Source organism: Pan troglodytes, chromosome 2 (genome assembly GCF_028858775.2).
Source record: "Pan troglodytes isolate AG18354 chromosome 2, NHGRI_mPanTro3-v2.0_pri, whole genome shotgun sequence".
Classification (NCBI taxonomy): Eukaryota; Metazoa; Chordata; class Mammalia; order Primates; family Hominidae; genus Pan; species Pan troglodytes.
Window position 1 is genome coordinate 154731802 of NC_086015.1, and position 21839 is coordinate 154753640.

Genomic DNA, 21839 nt, shown 5'->3' on the forward strand with positions numbered 1-21839 from the left:
AATAAAAATTAGGTATAGGGGGACTTGCTGGCATGATGGCTGAATAGGAACAGCTCCGGTCTGTAGCTCCCAGGAAGACTGATGCAGAAGGCAGGTGATTTCTGCATTTCCAACTGAGGTACCCTGTTCATCTCACTGGGAATGGTTGGACAGTGGGTGCAGCCCATGGAGGGCGAACCAAAGCAGGGTGGGGTGTTACCTCACCTGGGACGTGCGAAGGGTTGGGGGATTTCCCTCCCCTAGCCAAGGGAAGCCATGAGAGACTGTACCGGGAGGAATGGTACCCAGATATATGCTTTTCCCATGGTCTTTGCAACTGGCAGACCAGGAGATTCCCTCCAGTGCCTATGCCACCAGGGCCATGGGTTTAAGCAAAAAACTAAGTGGCTGTTTGGGCAGACACTGAGCTAGCTGCAGGAGTTCTTTTTTTTTTTTTCATACCCCAGTGTACCTGGAATGCTAGTGAGACAGAACTGTTCACTCCCCTGGAAAGGGGGGCTGAAGCCAGGGAGCCAAGTGGTCTGGCTTGGTGGGTCCCACCCCCATGGAGCCCAGCAAGCTAAGATCCACCAGCGTGAAATTCTCATACCAGCACAGCAGTCTGAGGTCAACCTGGGATGCTTGAGCTTGGTGGGGGAGGGGAGTCCACCAATGCTGAGGCTTGAGTAGGCAATTTTACCCTCACAGTGTAAACAAAGCTGCCGGGAGGTTCGAACTGGGCAGACCCCATCACAGTTCAGTAAGGCTGCTGTGGCCAGACTGCCTCTCTAGATTCCTCCTCTCTGGGCAGGGCACCTCTGAAAAAAGAAAGGCAGCACCCCCATTCAGGGACTTATAGATAAAACTCCCATCTCCCTGGGACAGAGCCCCTGGGGGAAGGGGCAGCTGTGGGCGCAGCTTCAGCAGATGTAAACGTCCCTGCCTGATGGCTCTGAGGAGAGCAGCGAATCTCCCAGCACAGCGTTTAAGCTCTGCTAAGGGTCAGACTGTCTCCTCAAGTGGGTTGCTGACCCCTGTATATCCTGACTGGGAGACACCTCCCAGTAGGGGCTGACAGATACCTCATACAGGAGAGCTCTGGCTAGCATCAGGCAGGTGCCCCTCTGGGATGAAGCTTCCAGAGGAAGGAACAGGCAGCAATCTTTGCTGTTCTGCAGCCTCTGCCGGTGATACCTAGGCAAACAGGGTCTGGAGTGGACCTCTAGCAAACTACAGCAGACCTACAGCAGAGGGGTCTGACTGTTAGAAGGAAAACTAACAAACAGAAAGGAATAGTATCAACATCAATAAAAAGGACATCCACTCAGAGACCCCATCCAAAGGTTACCAACATCAAAGACCAAAGGTAGATAATTCCACGAAGATGAGGAGAAACCAGCGCAAAAAGGCTGAAAACTCCAAAAACTAGAACACCTCTTCTCCTTCAAAGGATTACAACTTTTCGCCAGCAAAGGAACAAAACTGGATGCAGGATGAGTTTGACGAATTGACAGAAGTAGGCTTCAGAAGGTGGGTAATAACAAACTCCTCCGAGTTAAAGGAACATGTCCTAACCCAACTCAAGGAAGCTAAGAACCTTGAAAAAAGGTTAGACGAATTGCTAACTAGAATAATCAGTTTAGAGAAGAACATAAATGACCTGATGGAGCTGAAAAACACAGCACGAGAACTTCATGAAGCATACACAAGTATCAATAGCCGAATTGATCAAGCAGAAGAAAGGCTATCAGAGATTGAAGATCAATGCAATGAAATAAAGCAAGACGTCAAGATTAGAGAAAAAAGAGTGAAAAGAAATGAACAAAGCCTCCAAAAAATATGGGACTATGTGAAAAGACCAAATCTATGTTTGATAGGATGAGTCACCTAAAAGAGACGGGGAGAGTGTTTCCCAACTTAGTTTCATTCTTCAGGATATTATCCAGGAGAACTTCCCCAACCTAGCAAGGTAGGCCACATTCAAATTCAGGAAATACAGAGAACACCACAAAGATAGTCCTCAAGAAGAGCAACCCCAAGACACATAATCATCAGATTCACCAAGGTTGAAATGAAGGAAAAAATGTTAAGGGCAGCCAGAGAGAAATATCGGGTTACCCACAAAGGGAAGCGACTAACAGCGAATCTCTTGGCAGAAACCCTACAAGCCAGAAGAGAGTGGGGGGCAGGGGGCAATATTCAACGTTCTTAAAGAAGAGAATTTCAACCCAGAATTTCATATCCAACCAAACTAAGCTTCATAAGTGAAGGAGAAATAAAGTCCTTTACAGACAAGCAAATGCTGAGAGATTTTGTCCCCACCAGGCCTGCCTTACAAGAGCTCTTGAGGGAAGCACTCAACATGGAAAGGAACAACCAGTACCAGCCACTTCAAAAACATACCAAATTGTAAAGACCATCGATGCTATGAAGAAACGGCATCAACTAACGGGCAAAATAACCAGCTAGCATCATAATGACGGGATCAAATTCACATATAACAATATTAATCTTAAATGTAAATGGGCTAAATGCCCCAGTTAAAAGACACAGACTGGTCTGCATGCTGTATTCAGGAAACCCATCTCACATGCAAAGACACACATAGGCTCAAAATAAAGAAATGGAAGAATATTTACCAAGCAAATGGGAGGCAAAAATAGGCAGGGGTTGCAATCCTAGTATCTGATAAAACAGACTTTAAAACAATAAAAATTGAAAGAGACAAAGAAGGGCATTACATAATGGTAAAGGGATCAATTCAGCAAGAAGAACTAACTATCCTAAATATATATGCATCAAATACAGGAGCACCCAGATTCATAAAGCAAGTTCTTAGAGACCTAAAAAGAGACTTAGACTCCCACACAATAACAGTGGGAGACTTTAACACCCCACTGTCAATATTAGATCAATGAGACAGAAAGTTAACAAGGATATCCAGGACTTGAACTCACCTCTGGACCAAGCAGACCTAATAGACATCTACAGAACTCTCCACCCAAAATGAACAGAACATACATTCTTCTCAGCACCACATCACCCTTATTCTAAAACTGAACACATAATTAGAAGTAAAACACTCCTCAGCAAATGCAAAAAATGGGAATCATAACAAACAGTCTCTCAGACCACAGTGTGATCAAATTAGAACTCAGGATTAAGAAACGCCCTCAAAATGGCACAACTACATGGGAACTGAACAACCTGTTCCTGAATGACTACTGGTAAATAATGAAATGAAGACAGAAATAAGTAAGTTTTTTGAAACCAATGAGAACAAAGACACAACATACCAGAAACTCTGGGACACATCTAAAGCAGTGTGTAGAGAGAAATTTATGGCACTAAATGTCCACAAGTGAAAGCAGGAAAGTTCTAAAATTGACACCCTAACATCACAATGAAAAGAACTAGACAAGCAAGACCAAACAAATTCAAAAGCTAGCAGAAGACAAGAAATAACTAAGATGAGAGCAGAACTGAAGGAGATAGAGACCTGAAAAACCCTTCAAAATATCAATGAATCCAGGAGCTGGTTTTTTTTTTTAAAAGATCAACAAAATAGACCGCTAGCAAGACTAATGAAGACAAGAGAGAAGAATCAAATAAATGCAATAAAAAATGATAAAGGGGATATCACCACTGATCCCACAGAAATACAAACTACCATCAAAGAATACTATAAACACCTCTATGCAAAGAAACCAGAAAATCTAGAAGAAAAGAACAAATTCCTGGACACATACACCCTCCCAAGACTAAACCAGGAAGAAGTCAAATCCCAGAACAGACCAATAACAAGTTCTGAAATTGAGGCAGTAATTAATAGCCTACAAACACCGCAAAAAAGTCCAAGGCCAGACGGATTCACAGCCGAATTCTACCAGAGTAACCAAGAGGAGCTGGTACCATTCCTTCTGAAATTGTTCCTAACAATAGAAAAGGAGGGAATCCTAACTCATTTTATGAGGCCAGCATCATCCTGATACCAAAACCTGGCAGACACACAACAAAAAAAGAAAATTTCAGGCCAGTATCCCTGATGAAGATTGATGTAAAAATCCTCAATAAAATACTGGCAAACCGAATCCAGCAGTACATCAAAAAGCTTATCCACCAAGATTAAGTCAGCTTCACCCCTGGGATGCAAGGCTAGTTCAACATACCCAAATTAATAAACATAATCCATCGCATAAGCAGAACCAATGATAAAAACCACATGATTATCTCAATAGATGCAGAAAAGGCCTTCGACAACACTCAACAGCCCTTCATGCTAAAAACTCTCAGTAAACTAGGCATTGATGGAATGTATCTCAAAATAAGAGCTATTTATGACAAACCAACAGCCAATATCATACTGAATGGGCAAAAACTGGAAGCATTCCCTTTGAAAACCGGCACAAGGCAAGGATGCCCTCTCTCACACTCCTATTCAACATAGTATTGAAAGTTCTGGTCAGGGCAATTGGCAAGAGGAAGAAATAAAGGGTATTCAATTAGGAAAAGAGGAAGTCAAATTGTCTCTGTTTGCAGATGACATGATTGTATATTTAGAAAACCCCATCATCTCAGTCCAAAATCTCCTTAAGCTGATAAGAAAAGTCTCAGGATACAAAAATCAATGTGCAAAAATCATAAGCATTCCTATACACCAATAGCAGACAAACAGAGCCAAATCATAAATGAACTCCCATTCACAACTGCTACTAAGAGAATAAAATACCTAGGAATAAAACTTACAAGGGATGTGAAGGACCTCTTCAAGAACTGCCAACCACTGCTCAAGGAAATAAGAGAGAACACAAACAAATGGGAAAACATTCCACGCTCATGGATAGGAAGAATCAAAATCGTGAAAATGGCCATACAGGCCAAAGTAATTTATAGATTCAGTGCTATCCCCATCAAGCTACCACTGAGTTTCTTCACAGAATTGGAAAAAACTACTTTAAATTTCATATGGAACCAAAAAAAGAGCCCACATAGCCAAGACAATCTAAGCTAAAAGAAAGCTGGAGGCATCACTCTGACTTCAAACTATGCTACAAGGCTACAGTAACCAAAACAGCATGGTACTGGTACCAAAACAGATATATAGACCAATGGAACACAACAGAGGCCTCAGAAATAACGCCACACATCTACAACCATCTGATCTTTGACAAACCTGATAAAAACAAGCAATGGGGAAAGGATTCCCTATTTCATAAATGGTGTTGGGAAAACTGTCTAGCCATATGCAGAAAGCTGAAACTGGACCCCTTCCTTACACCTCATACAAAAATTAACTCAAGATAGATTAAAGACTTACACGTAAGACCTAAAACCATAAAAGCCCTAGAAGAAAACTTAGGCAATACCATTCAGGACATAGGCATGGGCAAGGACTTCATGACTAAAACACCAAAAGCAATGGCAACAAAAGCCAAAATTGACAAATGGGATCTAATTAAACTAATGAGCTACTTCACAGCAAAAGAAGCTATCATCAGAGTGAACAGGCGACCTACAGAATGGGAGAAGATTTTTGCAATCTATCCATCTGACAAAGGGCTAATATCCAGAATCTACAAAGAACTTAAACAAATTTACAAGAAAACAACAACAACAACAACCCTTTCAAAAAGTGAGTAAATAATATGAACAGACACTTCTCAAAAGAAGACATTTATGCAGTCAACAAACATATGAAAAAAATCTCATCACTGGTCATTAGAGAAATGCAAGTCAAAACCACAATGAGATAACATCTCACATCAGTTAGAATGGCAATCATTAAAAAGTCAGGAAACAACAGATGCTGGAGAAGAAGTGGAGAAATAGAAACACTTTTACACTGTTGGTGGGAGTGTAAATTAGTTCAACCATTGTGGAAGACAGTGTGGTGATTCCTCAAGGACCTGGAACTAGAAATACCATTTGACCCAGCAATCCCATTACTGGGTATATACCCAAAGGATTATAAATCATTCTTCTATAAAGACACATGCACATGTATGTTTATTGCTGCACTGTTCACAATAGCAAAGACTTGGAACCAACCCAAATGCCCATCAATGATAGACCAGATAAAGAAAATGTGGCACATATACACCATGGAATACTATGCAGCCATAAAAAAGGATGAGTTCATGTCCTTTTCCGGGACATGGATGAAGCTGGAAACCATCATTCTCAGCAAACTAACACAAGAAGAGAAAACCAAACAAGTTTTCTGTTCTCACTTGTAAGTGGGAGTTGAACAATGAGAACACATGGGTGGGGAGGGGGGTCATCACACACTGGGGCCTGTCATGGGGTGGGGAGCTGGGGGAGGGGTAGCATTAGGAGAGATTCCCAATGTAGATGACAGGTCAATGGGTACAGCAAGCCACCACGGCATGTGTGTACCTATGTAACAAACCTGCACGTTCTGCCCATGTACCCCAGAATTTAAAGTATATATATATATGTGTGTGTGTGTGTGTGTGTGTGTGTGTGTGTGTGTGTGTGTGTGTGTATGAAGGTTTGGGCAGGGTTATAGGAATCTAGAGGAAACTACAGAATCACCTTCACTGGATGCATGAAAAATGTAGTTCCATCCAACTGTTCTGTCACAGCAGTTACAAGCATACACGAACTTTGGAGTCAGACTGATAAGGGATCCAATACCAGCTTTATCAGTTTCTATGGGTGTGATCTTTGGCAATTAAAAAAAAAGCTATCTGCATTTCAGTTTTCTCATCTGTAAAATTAAAGATGATACTATCTCTAAAGGTTTTTGAGAGAACTAAATGAGAAAATGTAACTCAAATGGTAACAACATCTGACACAGTGCAAAAACAATAACTATTAAATCTAGTTATCATCCCTTATTTTATTCCTAGTAGAGATATTATAATGTGGGCCACCACAGAAACTTATTTTTGAGGATGTTTGGCTGTAATAAAAAACCCCAAATAAAAGAAAAAAAATAACAAAATCACATACTTTGCAGCAACATGGCTGCAGCTGGAGGCTATTATCCTAGGCGAATTAATGCAGAGACAGAAAACCAAATAATATACTTCTCACTTATAAGTGGGAACTAAACACTGGATACTCATGGACATGAAGATGGCAAAAATAGACACTGGGACTACTAGAAGGGGAAAAGGTTGAAAATCTAACTATTCGGTACTATTCTCACTACCTGGGTGAAGGAATCAATCGTACCCTAAACCCCACCATCACTATATATACTCATGTAACAAACCTGCACATGTATGCTCTGAATCTAAAATAAAAGTTAATATTATTTTATTTAAAATAAGAATTAGAATTTACAATAAATTACATATATATAAAGTATGGTAGGTATTACTAATAGTGCAAATCAGGAAATCTTTTAATTCTAATTATTTGCTTACATGCCTCTAAATTAACTTTTTTGGGCTGCATTTTCTTTGGTTGCTTCATTCTGTCACAAGTCTTATATTTTCAATAAAGAGAATAGAAAAATAATCAAGTCTTTCCTCTAGAATGATAGAGCAAAATTCATTTTCGAAATTGATGGCTTCGCCGTTTCTTTCAACTTCACTGTTTATTATTTGTAATGCTGTACATGGAGCTCCAGCTGCAGCTTCTTGCTGAGATGGCACTACTTTCAGGGGCAGACTTTCATATGTTTGCAGCCCCTTGATCTCAGTCTTCATATTCTTTGGAAGCTGCAATTTCTAGGTTGGCTAGGTCCTAGCTGCCACTGTGTCCTGCCCCACCATGGCTACTAGTCCTAGGGGGATTAAGGGGATGGGAGGTGGTGGTGAAATGCCATGAAGTCTAGCATTGACTTCTGAGCTGGAAGCAGGGAAAAAATCTCATTTGTGCCTTTCTCCTTGGAGTCAAAGTCTGGATACTTCAAGAGGTCCCCTGGGACAAGGTTGTCACTTGGGCTGCGTGGATGTGAAGGTAGGACTGGCAGCCTCTCAACTCCACCTACGGATCTAAGACCACCACGAGGGCAGAGAGGGTGACCCTCAGTCTGAGGTTGATGATTCTTTCCCATGTAGAGTTTATTTAGCAAATAAAAATGTAGGTTGCATTTGTTATTTGGGACCTACTTAAGTGAAAATGTTATTCATTGTTTATCTGAAATTCAAACTTAATTGAGCATCCTGTATTTTATTTGCCAACCTTATCACTGTGGCCCTACATGACAGCTTTGAAAAGGGTCCATGCAAGGAAGGGATCCTGAAGCTTAAGTTTCATTAGCATTGTAAATCTGTCCTGATTCTACTGTAAAGCTTAACCTCAGTTACTGTTAACCAAGGTTAACAATAAAATGTTCACCAAAAAAATGCCGAATCTAAAGTACCAGATTTGACTAGAGGCTAAAAAAGATTTTGTTTTCTCTTTACTTTTCCCCTTAAAGTTCATTTTGTTCAATTTGGCCCACTAATTTAATATGGGCCAATATTTTGAAGTCTTAATTCTGTAATACATCACATTAACTATGTGAACTACTTCTAGCATAATTTGATTCTTAAATTTGATATGCAGGTGATAAACCAGTCCTTTTAATATCAGAAAGACACAGGCAAATTACGTTGGCTGATGGGTATTGAAAGAACTATTATTCTAGGTCCTGTTGCTTTTAAAACAGCAGGCCCAATAAGAGTGAGATCCCCAAACTACAGAATTTAAGTTTGTTCTTTATTCTAGCATTTATTCTTTCCAATAACAATATTTGCTTGGGATGATTTGCAAGGATTTAATATGGGGGGACTGTGAGGGAAAAATTTTTGGGTAAGCCATCTCAAAGGCAATTTTTTTGCCTCCCTAAAGTTGGGCACATTAGTATTTGCTTTGATCATGCATTGTTACTTTGGCCAATCAGTTGTGGCTAGAGCAGGAGTGTAGGATTTACTCAATACGTATAGCACTGAGTCATAGCAACATAGGTAGTAAAGAATCAGCTTGGGTTACTATCTCTCAAAGGTAGACAGATGCTCAAAGATTTGTGACTTTCCCCTGAAGTCTGAAGAGAATAACAAGCTATTGATTTTTGTCAAAATTATAGAGAAATATTGATGAGGTTGAGGCCGAGAAGAAAGAACTATAGCCTGTCACTAGGCAAGTCTGCACTCTTTAGATGGAGACAACATCATTCAATCATTCAAAGCCAATTGTTCTACCATCTAGTTCATTTTTCCCCATCATGTACATGATGCTATGATGAAGCACTTGACTAATTAACCGAAATAGGGTTTATACTATGCCTTCTTCATACACCAGTTTAGCCACACTGTCAAAAACCAAGCAGTGAAGTTAGTCTGTAATGGCCTGTTATTGACAAAGCCATTCTAACTTTAGTCATCACTGTTTCCTCTTCTAAGTGTTCATGGACTCTTAAAAAAAATAATAATCTCTTCTAGGATTTTTGTCAAGCTCTCTGATCTGTAATTCAATAAATCTACCTTCTTTCCCTTCTAAAAATTGGAGCAACATTTTCCATCCTTCAGTCTCCTGGAACCTCTCCTGTTTTCCATGGTTTCCCAGTAATTACCCACAGTGGTTCAGTAATTATAGACATACGTTCTTTCTGTTCCCCAAGATGTAGTTTAGCTAGGCCAAAAGATTTGAAATCATCAGAGCAGCTAGGATCCCTCTCATGAGCCCTCCTGCTTCCTCAGTTTCAGATTCCTCTGACTATTACTCACTCCTCACTTTTCCTGGGTCTACGACTTGGCAGAGATCGAAATTGTGGGATTTTTAATAGTTGCCAAACTTCACGTTTAGTTATGGGTCTTCAGAAGGACCTACTAATTGTCAGATGCAGAGCCAAAGTCTCATTCTGCGACTTCACTGATAAACATATTTGATATTCTTAGAGGTTTCTTAGAATTGTGATGGGTCACTCCTGGGACCACCATAACACCAGAAACACAAAGCCCATAGAAGTTCATTATTGCCCACTCATTATTGCTTAATATATTTCTTTAATTATTAACTAAAAGCTTAAAAAGGCTGTTGCCCTTTTTATAACGAGAAGGACCTGGATTTTTTGTGGGTCTGTGCTTGTTTCATTTGGTTTTTTAATTCTCTCTCACTTAAATAAGGACATTATAATGGTTTAAATGGTTAAATACCTCACTTCACAGCCAAGTAATAGTAGAAGAAACGTAAGACCACAGCCTAAGTAGAATGAGAAATGTAAGTCTTCGGATTATTCATTGGAATATAAAAGTGAGAAAAAGGGTATCTAGTTCCAATATTTAAACAAACACAATCACCAAGACTTTGATGCTGTTTTTCCATTAACACTGCTGACATCAGACCCCGAGCAGAGTTTCCATAAAGAAATTTAATTTAAAATGTCCAGGACACAATATTGCTTTAAGAAAATTACTCTTTCAACCCCCAAGTCTAGCGCAGTGTCTGGCATGTAGTAGTCACAGAACAATGTTGAGTTGAATTTACAAGCCACATAAAGAATGTAAGTTAAATCTTGGACCCTTAAAACCATTATAATTGTTTCACAGGCAGCAAGGGCTCAGGGAAAAAGAAAAGGTTTTAGAACAAAACATGCACTGTGAGAACTGTTACTCCAGCAAACGAAAACACATCCCAATAACAATAATACTTCAGTTTCTGTGGGCATTTGAAGAGGCACAATAAAGAGCCAGCTTTTTTTCTTGCCTGTGTTCTTAAAAACACTGGAAGAGGAACAAAAATTTCTGGCAGATAGCGATCAAAATATCAGTTTCATTGCTGTTGGAAAGGGGCTTAGATTTTGGTAAGGCTAGACCTGCAAATACAGATCCCTAGAATTAGGGACTTACTTTAATCCTTGCTTTCTTCCAGCGGAGTCCACATGTTACACATGACTACAGAAGAGTCACAAGTCACAGCAGTCCAGCCAAACGCTCTGCTTCCCACGTGGAGGCTTGCTCTGTAACCCGGGAGAAGACCAGATGCAGACGTGAACTTTCGCATAGCCGCTCTTAAGAGGAAGGGGAAGAGAGGAGCTAGCTATGACTGCCCTCTTCCTTCTTTTAAATTCATCAAATAGGTGAATTCACTCCACCTGAGTGTTTGTGTGTTAAGGGTGGAACAAGAAACTGGTGCTTAGAAAAACCAGAGGAGTGGAGCATTGTTTCTACTTAAGGGTCTTTTAACACATCTTGGCTTAAAATATGTTTACATATTCGTCTTCTTCCCAAACTCAGGATGGCAAGCAGAGTACATATTTTCCCTATTTTTACAGTTAAGAAATGGAGATGCAGAAAAAAATGTGTCATAGTCACTTGAAACTCATTGTATCAATATGAATCTGTAATCCCACCACCCCCACCTCCAACACCCAGCTGGTTGTTCTCTCAATAGATAGTGAAGCGTGATCCTTGATGATTATTCTTAGGCTGTAATCCTCTCACCCAGCATTATTTCAACAGCATCTATCTATCTATCTATCTATCATCTATCTGTATCTATCATCTATCTATCTGTCTATCTATCTATCATCTCTGTGTGTGTCTGTCATTCGTCTGTCTGTTCATCCATCCATTCATCTAAGAAACAAGGGGTGCAGGGAGGGAATTTGTAGTGAGAGGCTTCTGACAGAACTGGCCTTAGTCCGAGCCTAAGTAACCTAAATAAGTTTTTCATCCCCTTAGCTGGGCGTCAGTGGTGTCATTTTGTGGTGGGAAGTGAAAGAAGACTTTCTAAATCAATGAACAAATCAGAAGCCTATCCCTCAATTAATTGTCATAAAGAAATCTCACCCATCACAACCAAATAACATAATTTAAATTTTTTAATAGAAGTATGAAATAAACACAGAAAAGCATATATATCATAAGTGTACAGCTCAGTTAATTTTCAAAAATTGAACATGTGTAGCCAACACTAGATCGAAAAACAGAACATTACCAATTCTTCTGATCTATATTATTCTCTTCTGGTCACCCTCACCCAAGGGTAAGTTTACCTGAATTTCTAAGATAATACATTAATTTTGCCTGCATTGTACTTTTTATGAATGGAGTAATACAGTATGTACTCTGGTGTCCAGCTTCTTTTGCTTAACATTTTTTTTGAGGAGTATCCATATTATTGTGTATATTTGCAGATCATTTATTCTCATTAGTGTGTTGTACTGCAGTGTGTAACTAAACCACAGTGTAGTTATCCATTCTACTTTTGATAGCCTGTGAGAAGTTGACAGTTTAGAGCTATTATAAATAGTAGTGATGTGAACATTCTTGTTCGTATCTCTGGTGCACATATATCTATGTACTTCTCTTGACTCTATGCCTACAGTGGTATTGCTGGGTCAGAGGGTATGTATTTGTTTGGCTTTTGTGGATGTTAGCAGTTTTCCAAAGTGTTTACTAGTTTATACACCCACCAGCAGTGTACAAGAATTCCAGTTGCTTTACATCCTCACAAGCCTAGTCCCCCACGAAAATGCACACGAACCAATCCCTGCAATCTGTGAATATGATACCTTGCATGGCCAAAGGAACTTTCAGAGCCACAGTGGAGATCCACTAGTAATTTTGTTGCTCTCTGAGGATCTCCTCAGTTTTTCACTGTTGAACCCTGAACAACCATCTACATTTTAAGTGTGAAGGTTACAGAAGAAATTATTGGAACAACTGCAGAGGGGAGACATCAGAGGGAGTTCAGTTCCAGATAGTGGAAATCATGCTGAAGTTTGTATAGTGTGTATGGAACAAATGATTCCGTTTAAGGTTAAAAAAACAAACCTTAAAATACCCTCAAAACCTCAGTAGTTTAATTAAGTTCATTATATCTGATGTGATTAGCAGTAAGATTCATAAACTATCAGTTTCTCCTACATCAGTCATGTTTTTGACTGTCCACAGTTATCTAAAACATATTTTACAAACTTCATGGCAGAAAGTCAGATGTGTCTGTTGAAGTAGAATGACTTTAAGACAGTATATCTTTACATTATATGGGAGGCTAACAAAACAGTAAAATCTGTTATGATACAGAGCTGAGTCATGTCAAAAAAATCATATTTTAGAATTTGATGTCAGTGAGATTAGCTAGCACACTAAAGTTCTTTGTTTAATTTGCTAGGCCATAAATTCAGTTTTCTTATAGTCATATAGATGAGATTTAAACACATTACTGAGTAAACAAAGTACTTTTAGAGATTTGCTCATGGTTGTATTTTAAAGTTGACACTATTCTTTTAGGAGGCTGATATTTCTAATTTTATATTGTCCTTTTTGATAAATTGGCTTCTCTCTCTCTGCATATGTTTTAGTTTTTTCTTTGTAGTATCTCTATTTTTTATTATTTCATCTTACTAATACCTCCTCATGTCTTTTGAAATTCATCATCTTTTCCTCCTTCTCTCGAGGACATACAGAAGTACAATACATAAATACATATACATGCATATGTGTGGATGAGTGGATAGATAGATGTATGTCTGGGGCCCATGCTAGACCAATCAGCTGTGGAGAAAATGGGGGTCAAAGCAAGCTAAGCATGGCCACTTGTAACTCTCCCTTAAGAAAAGCAACTTTCCTTAGAAAGGATTGTGTATGCGGCAGGTAGCATGACCAATGTTCTTAACACATTCTTTGGCTTCATTTTAATCTCTTTTCCTGAGTTGTTCCTTAAATTACTGTTGCTTTCACACCCAACTCCCTTCTCCTCTCATTCACGCTTAAAAATTTCCCAGGTGATCTTATTTATTCAGTGGCTTTTACAGCACTTGCTTTATCTCCAGCCCAAATGACTTTCAGGTACTCCAGGTTCTGGCTATCACACAGGCACTAAACTCAAAACATTTCAAAATAAATCCATTATTTTATATATCCAGGCCGCAAATGCTTTTCTTCCTGTATATCTTATGTCATAACCATAAATGCATATAAATACTCATTTTCTTTATATATAATATTGGACATAATATGAGACACATATAGTAATTTTTTACTGTATTTTCTCACTATAACGAAAATCTCCCTTACTTTAACATAAGTAGAATTCATTCATAAGGATATTTTAAAGTAAGACAATACACAGAAGTATATAGGGATAAGCAAGTCTTCCTCTCATTTCTGACCTCCGTATTCTAGTCCTCTTCCTCACAGGCATCGACTCTTCTCAACATCAGCTACATCCTTGCAGGGATACCCTTTGTATAAATATATATGCATGTGTATTTTTCTTAAAATTTATATTCTGCTGTGGATACATTTCTTTCCTTGTTTTTCCACTAACAATAAAACTTGAATACTTACTATAAAAACAAAATAAATGTTTTTAGTAAGAAATGTTTATAGTAAGAATTTACATAAGGAAAACTTCTTATAGTTTCTGATTTGGGTTCTTAAAACTAACTATACTGTAATCCTGTTAGATTATGTCCTTTCAAGGAGGGAATGCTTAAAGTTACTGTTGATGATTGTAATTTGTTTTATATACTTTTGTCTTGTTAAAATCACATGTTTTTATTAAAGGTATTTTTGTACTCTCCTCACCTGCTGTCTAGAGGCCACACAATTTTAGCTTTTTTTCTGACATTGCCACTGTATTTCAAAAGAATGTGCTCATCTTTAAAAATGTGCTTTATCTTCACCAATTCTAGACATCGTCTATTGATATTTTTGTTCAAAAATGATTCAGCTCATTTATAAAATCTCTCGTACTAATTCCCCTAGTCAATTTTTCAATATAATTATATCAGAATTTTGGTTTAATTAAGACTAAATTTTACATTATGAATATTTGTAAGAATTCTCTCCGTAGTCAAGGAGACTAAGTCCATGATTATCATTTGGGTTTTCCTGCAGTAAATAAGTATTAGGTTCAGGGGTCTGGGTCCAGCCTATGCTGCCGTCCAAGGGGAGGAGAGGGTCGATGGGCAGAAAGAACACTCAGGGGGCCATAGGCAGGTGAAATGCAGTTTTATTCAGCAGCTTTTTCATCAGCAGCTTACCCACATTAGCTCTCTTACACTGTCCACCTTTATCTTGGATGTCTGCTCCAGCTCTGTGGCTTCTACTACCCCCACATCTGCAGCTGCACAGCTGGCTCTCCCTTGCCTTCAGGGTCAGCAGCTTAACTCTTTCTCTCTCTGGGCAAGAGCACGAGCAGTGTTGTGCCATGCCGTGCCATGCCAAGCTGTGTCCTGCCTCCCCTCTGTTCACCTGCAAGATGAACAGCTTTGTTTGCTCTCTCTCTTTCTCTGGGTACCAACGCCTGAACAAAAGCCATGACCAGTCGAGCTGAGCCAAGCCCCTGTGCACAGTGTCAGCAGGGCAATTACACCTTTTACAGACAATAGTGGCTCAGAGCCAAGTATGAACTTACACAAATAGGTTATATAACAAGTGGAGGTGTGCGTCTGCCTGCCAAACTTGCTGAGTCATGCAGGCCTGGATATCTGCCTTGGCCTATTCCTTGATCAAAGCGTATCCATGTACCTTACAATAAGTATCTGTTTAGTTTTCTATGTAGCTATTGATAATTTCCCCCAACTCCCTACCCCTAAGTGCTCAAACAGATCTGTCAAATGTCTTTTCTTTTATTGAGACGGAGTTTTACTCTGTCACCCAGGCTGGAGTGCAGTGGCACAATCTTGGCTCACTGCAACCTCTGCCTCCCAGGTTCAAGCAATTCTCCTGCCTCAGCCTCCCAAGTAGCTGGGACTACAGGCACACGCCACCACACCTGGCTAATTTTGTATTTTTAGTAGAGAAGGGGTTTCCCCATATTGCCCAGGCTGGTCTTGAACTACTGACCTCAAGTGATCCACCTGCCTCAGCCTCCCAAAGTGCTGGGATTACAGGCATGAGCCACCACACCTGGCCTGTCAAATGTCTTTTAATATTTCCAGTGTACTCAAACACATCAGGACTGGGTTTGCCTTGGAGAACATTCTGCAGGGGCCCTCTGACTGGCTCTAATTGCTCCTGGTGGCTCTCCAGGCTGCTGCAACACAGCAGTCTTTCTGGGGTTTTCTCTGCTCTCACCTCCATAGGATTTCCTGTTTTCTCTACCTCACATCTTTCTTTTGGTATAGCAACCTCTAAAGCTTTTCAAGAAAGAATGCATGGAATGTTTGAAAATATATATCCAGCTTCCATGTTTGAATGATAGTTTGATGGCTTAAAAATTCTAAATTGGAGAGCATTTTCACTGAGAATTTTAAAGACACTGCTCTATATTTCATTCCCTACCTACCTACCCACCCTGTTTTAGTTTTGCTGCTAAAAGTCTAATGCTATTTGATTTCCAAATCCTCTGTTCAATGATCTGTTTTCTCTTTCTAAAATTATTTAAGATTTTCTCTTTTTTTTTTTTTTTTTTAATGCCCTGGGGTTTGAAATGCATTGTGATGTCCTTTGCTGTGTTTTATTTATTGTATTATGCATGCAATAGGCCCTTCAGTCTGAAGATTTTTGTGTTTTGGTTTTGGAAATTGTCTTATTTTACTTCTATGATGATTCTTCTCTCCTTTGTTTTCTCTGTTTTCTACTCTGGAACTGTTATTAGTTTAGCTATTGGGTCTTCTATACTGATTCTCTAACTTTCTTAATTTTTAAATTTTCCATCTGTCTCTTGGTTTCTGAGACATTTTCACAACTTTATCTTTCATATCTGTTGAATTTTCGATTTTAGTTATTCTACATTTAAGTGTTTTAAAATTCTTACTTGGATCCTTCTTAATAGCCATTTGTTATTGTTTCACAACTGTAATATATCCTTTAATCTTTTTGAGCATATTAGTTACATAATTTTGAAAGTTTTTTTATGCTTCTTGCATATTCTCTTTTTTTCTGGGCTTGATTTTCTATTATTTTGGGCCTGTTTTCACATTAGAGACTTTTCTCAAACACCTGGCAATGCTTGGCTCCCCACTTGTAGTTAAAAGGAGGCCCTGAGAAGCAAATGGAATCACTGAGTGCAGTTTGGCAGAATTCACTGTAGGGTAATAAGGCAGCAAGGTGCTCTTCTCATGTAGGAGATACTAAGAGATTTTTCTCTTGAGCTGCTCAGTTTCACAGTGAAGAATTCTATAATCCTCTGCCTTGCAGCTTTGGAGGATGAAGCAAGGCCTTTGCTCTGAGTGCTAAATAATAGGCTTTCTATCACTTCCCTTGTTTTTGGTCTTATGGTTTAGCCCAATTTCTGTGGTACTTTTGACCATCAAGTCCTGAAGTTCTCTAAGTTTCCATAGGGAAAATTGGCTCAATTCAAGCTGCAATCCCTCTGCAGGTGTCTGCACTTTAGCATTCCTGCACTTTGCTTTGTCAAGAACCGGCCTTCCATCTGTTTGTTATTTATTTATATTTTCCAATTATTTATTGGCATTCCTCATCTGCTGTCATCTCCTCACCTTTCTCAGCTTTGTCCTTGAATTTGTACTTTAAAAATCATTTGTCAATTTGATAACATTTTTGGATGGAAAGAAAATAAACATGTGGTGAATATTTGTTAACTGAAATTGTCACGAATCAGGAAGAAGCAAAAGGGTGCTGAAAGGTAACTGGTTAGGAATCTGTAGTGCAGGGGTTAACAAATTACTGCTCCCTATCCAAATGTTGCTCACAGCAGATGAGCTTAGCCTGGTTTTTACATTTTTAAAGGGTTGTAAAACAAAACAAATCAAAACAAAACATTAGATTAGAGATCATATGTGGCCAAAAAAAAAAAAAAAAGCCTAGCATAATTGTTACCTAGCTCTGTACAGAAAGATATTGCTGAACCCAGCTTTAGTGCAGTGGTTCTCAACCTGGGAGCATCAAAAACAGATCTATGACCAGGTCTCACTCTGGACCATTAAGCAAAAATCTCTGTTGGCAAGGCTCAGGGGGTGATATTAGTATGCAGCGAGACTGTTATGAAAACCCTCTCCTACCAAAATACAGCATTATCTACACCACCAAGATACCATCACCATCCCACCAACAAGAGCAACTGATAAATTTCTATGCTTGTTATTTACTATTTATGTTTATTTACTTTTTGAGACAGGGTTTTGCTCTGTTGCCTTGGCTTGAGTGCAGTGGTGTAATTATGGCTCACCATAGCCTTGACCCTCAGGGCTCAAGCGATCCTCCCACCTCAGCCTCCTGGGTAGCTGGGAGTACAGGTGTCCACAACCATGCCTGGCTAATTTTTTTTTTTTTAATATTTAGTCGAGATAAAGCCTCAGTATGTCGCCCAGCCTGGTCTCAAACTCCTGAGCTCAAATCCCTCCTTGGCTTCCCAAAGTAAGCCATCATGCCTGGCGTATGTTTATTTTTGGCAACATTATATACACATAAATTGCTTGTACAAGCCTGATGATTAAAGTCAAAGTCCTCTGTGTCCCTCTTCCCCATTCTATAAGTATAGCCTCTTTACATTTTTTAAATTAATTCTTTTCTCCATATTTCTTTTTTTTGAGACGAAGTTTTTGCTCTTGTTGCCCAGGCTGAAGCGCAATGGTGCAATCTCAGCTCATTGCAACCTCCGCCTCCCGGGTTCAAGCAATTATCCTGCCTCAGCCTCCTGAGTAGCTGGTATTACAGGCACCTGCCACCACGCCCGGCTAATTTTTATATAATTAGTAGAGATGGGGTTTCACCATGTGGACCAGGCTGGTCTTGAACTTCTGACCTCCGGCGATCCACCCCCCCCTTGGCCTCCCAAAGTGCTGGGATTACAGGCGTGAGCCACCGTGCCTGGCCTCTTTTCTCCATATTTCTAAATAATATGTTTATATAGCTTCTTCAGGATTTTTCAGTTTTAGACATTTTCTATTAACTTTCTACCATGAAAAATAAGGATTTAGTTCCCTTTCACAACCACACCCTCCCACACACATGCAAGCTTCCAAGATCCACTCCATCCTTTTTAATAGTTTTCATTAGAACAATATTCATTTTGTTAAATATGTTCATCAGTATGTAAATGCTTTTCACAGCTGAGCAATGCCATAGCCAGTGATTATGTTCTTGCACAATTATGTTCTTCCTGAAGTTAGTAATTAATCTTACTTTTGACTCCTCTCCTTAGTTTTCCATATATTATATAAATATATATATATACACACACACACACACACACACACGTTATTCAAAACTAAACTGTTGCCAATTGTCTAGGTCTTCTCTCAGTATAGACTTCATGTATTCTATTAATATCATGTTTGTGAAACAGCTTCTCCTAGAGCCTGGACTGGAGGCTTACTGTACCTGGTGCATATTTGTCATTGGACTCTGGTTTTCCTCTTTCAGAGATGTTCTTTGCCTCTGGGTTGTATGGAGTACTCTGGTTTCTAGAGCCCAGATATTCTTCTTTCTTGGTTTAAGACTTCATCTTGGAGCAAATCCATCAGTAACTTTATGAGAAAGAGTGCATGGGAGACAAATGCTCCTGATATTGCATGTCTGAAAATGTAAAGAATCCGCCGGCATGTTATTTACAGTTAGCTTGCAAATGGAATTCTAGGTTTAAATGTATTTTCCTTCATATTTTAATGGCATCAATCCCTCACTATACAACTTCCAGTTTTACTGTTTGAGCAACCTGAAGTCCTTCTAGTTTTATATGTTTGTGGTGTGGAAGATTGTATTTCCAAAAATGGTTGCAAAATATCTTTGTCTCACATGCTTTTCTACAATGTGACCTTTCTACTCTCCCATTGAGATGTGTGTACCTTCCCTTTGAATCTGCATGGCCAGTAATTTGCTTATATCCAACACATTATAGTGGAAGTGATGTTGGGGTAATTTCGAGGCTAGTTTAGAAGAAGCAGTATGCCTTTTGCCTTGTTGATGGGGACACTTGTTTGCAGAACCCTAAGTGGCAATATAAGAAGTCTGACTACCCTAAACATTATGCTCTAAGGAAACCCATGGCAAATAGAGAGGCCTCATGGGGTTCCTCTGTCAACAGCCTCAGCTAAGGTTCAAGCTGACAGCCAGCATCAAATGCTAAATATATGAGTGAATGAGACTTCAGATGATTTAAGCCATCTGTCCGTCATCTCTAGTTGTCTTCCCAGCTGAAGTCACAGACACTGTGGAGAAGAGATAAGCCATTCCTACTGCGCTCTGCCTAAATTACTGACCCACAAAACCCAAGAGCATAATAAAATTGTTGTTTTAACCCACTAAGTGTTGGGAGAATTTGTTGCATGACACTAATGACTGGAACAGTATGTGACTTTTAAAAACATTTTTGAAAGCTCTTAGGATTTCATTTTTGTTTTTCAGTGTCCTGAAAGTTTATGATGGTTATTTCACTCATTGTAAGTCAACCCTTTCAATGTGATAATATTCATATTTTTCAGTTCTTAGAAATTTTATCAAATTGTTTTGGCAGTGATAGTTTTTCCTTTTTTTAATTTAATTTAATTTTTATTTTTAGAGTTTCTCTTATTTAGAGGCCAGACCTCTTGGACTAATAATCTTCTAATTTTCTCATTTCTTCTTTTATTTTCCAGCTCTTACTTTTTAAATTTTAATTTCTGAGAAAATTTCCAAACATTATTTTTCTAATTCTTGTCATAGTTTTAATTTTCAACACTTTTATTAAGGGCATTTTGTTCTTTTTCTCTTTTCTAAAATGTATGCAATTTTTCTTCTTGTCTATACTAGGACATTAGTAATCATTTTTGTTCACTTTTCTTTCTTTTTTAAAGTTTTCTTCTACTTGAATAGCCTCTGTTGCATAAAAGCTGCTTTTATCTATTTGTTTGTTTTTGTCTCTTTCTTTGATGCTTTGTGACCCTTGGTTGTTTTCTCATAATTAAGAATAGGACACTAAAAATGGAGAGGAGTAGTTGGTTGGTGGCTTTACGGCTTGATATTCTGTCTGGGCCATTTCATTGGGGGAAGTCCTGGTGTCAATATTTTTATCTTTTTTTGGAGGGAAGTGGCAGGAACTGATGTGATTCCTTACCTCGATCTGTGCCTGCTGTCTACCAGCCCAGAGATCCTCTATTTTACACTCCAGAGAATAAACCTGTAGCCTCCAGCAGGAGAGGACAGTTGTTTAGCTGCATGGACCTGGCATATAACATGAAGATACTTTCAACCAATCTTCCAGTTTTTGTCCTATCTTCTTCTTTATATCCAGAGCTGTCTGATATCCTCAATTCCTATGCATTTAAGGGTTTGCAGTGTGAATTCAAATATTTACTTATTTCTTCTGCCCAGTCTTGAGATTTAACTTTCAGAATTTAGCTTTGCTTCTGCTAAGTCAGTATCACTCATTCATATTACAGCTTCCAAAATTTTGCAACTGTCATTTTCTTTCCTTTTCCCTTTGTCTTTGGTTGATATGCTTTTTTAGATGGCTCTTTGCTATGATTTTAATGGAAACCAGAGAGGCAGAGAGAGTAAATATATGTACTCAATCTACCTTCTTTACTGTTAAATTAAAATATGTACATCAAAGGAATCTCTACATTAAAATTTAGAATTTGTTAACTAATCTAGATATGTCTCATTGAATTCCTTTTCTTATAAGATTATTGTAATTTTTAATGTTATAATTTCCTCATTCATTTCTGAGTGGCATATTGAAATTAATAACAGCCTCTGAAGAAAGAGACTATTTCCAATAAATATACATGTTGATTGTAAGAGATACCTTGGTTTAAGAAAAATTAAAGTGTAAAATCCTGGAAATATTTGGGCTGAGAGACTATAGTAATTAAATATAAAAAATAAAATTGAGAACTTTTAGCAACAGAGCAAAGGGAGAAAATGACTTGTAGTAGTTCATTAATAATTTGTCTTATATTTTGACTCTGCTAATAGTAAGAGAAAAATGAATCATCATGGAATTGTACACAATTTCACAATTTTACCTGAGGCAAAAGAAAATCTTATTCCATTTTGGCATATCTC

At 38.7% G+C, this 21839-nt stretch overlaps 1 protein-coding gene across 1 annotated transcript in view; it reads right to left on the minus strand.

Annotated features, from left to right (window-relative positions):
* Positions 1-11044, minus strand: part of IGSF10 (immunoglobulin superfamily member 10) — a 109065-nt gene extending 98021 nt beyond the window's left edge. The window contains exon 1 of the mRNA XM_063806307.1: positions 10785-11044. The gene's annotated coding sequence lies outside the window, so the exon portion shown is untranslated. The remainder of the gene's footprint in view (positions 1-10784) is intronic.
* Between the last annotated feature and the right edge of the window lie 10795 nt (positions 11045-21839).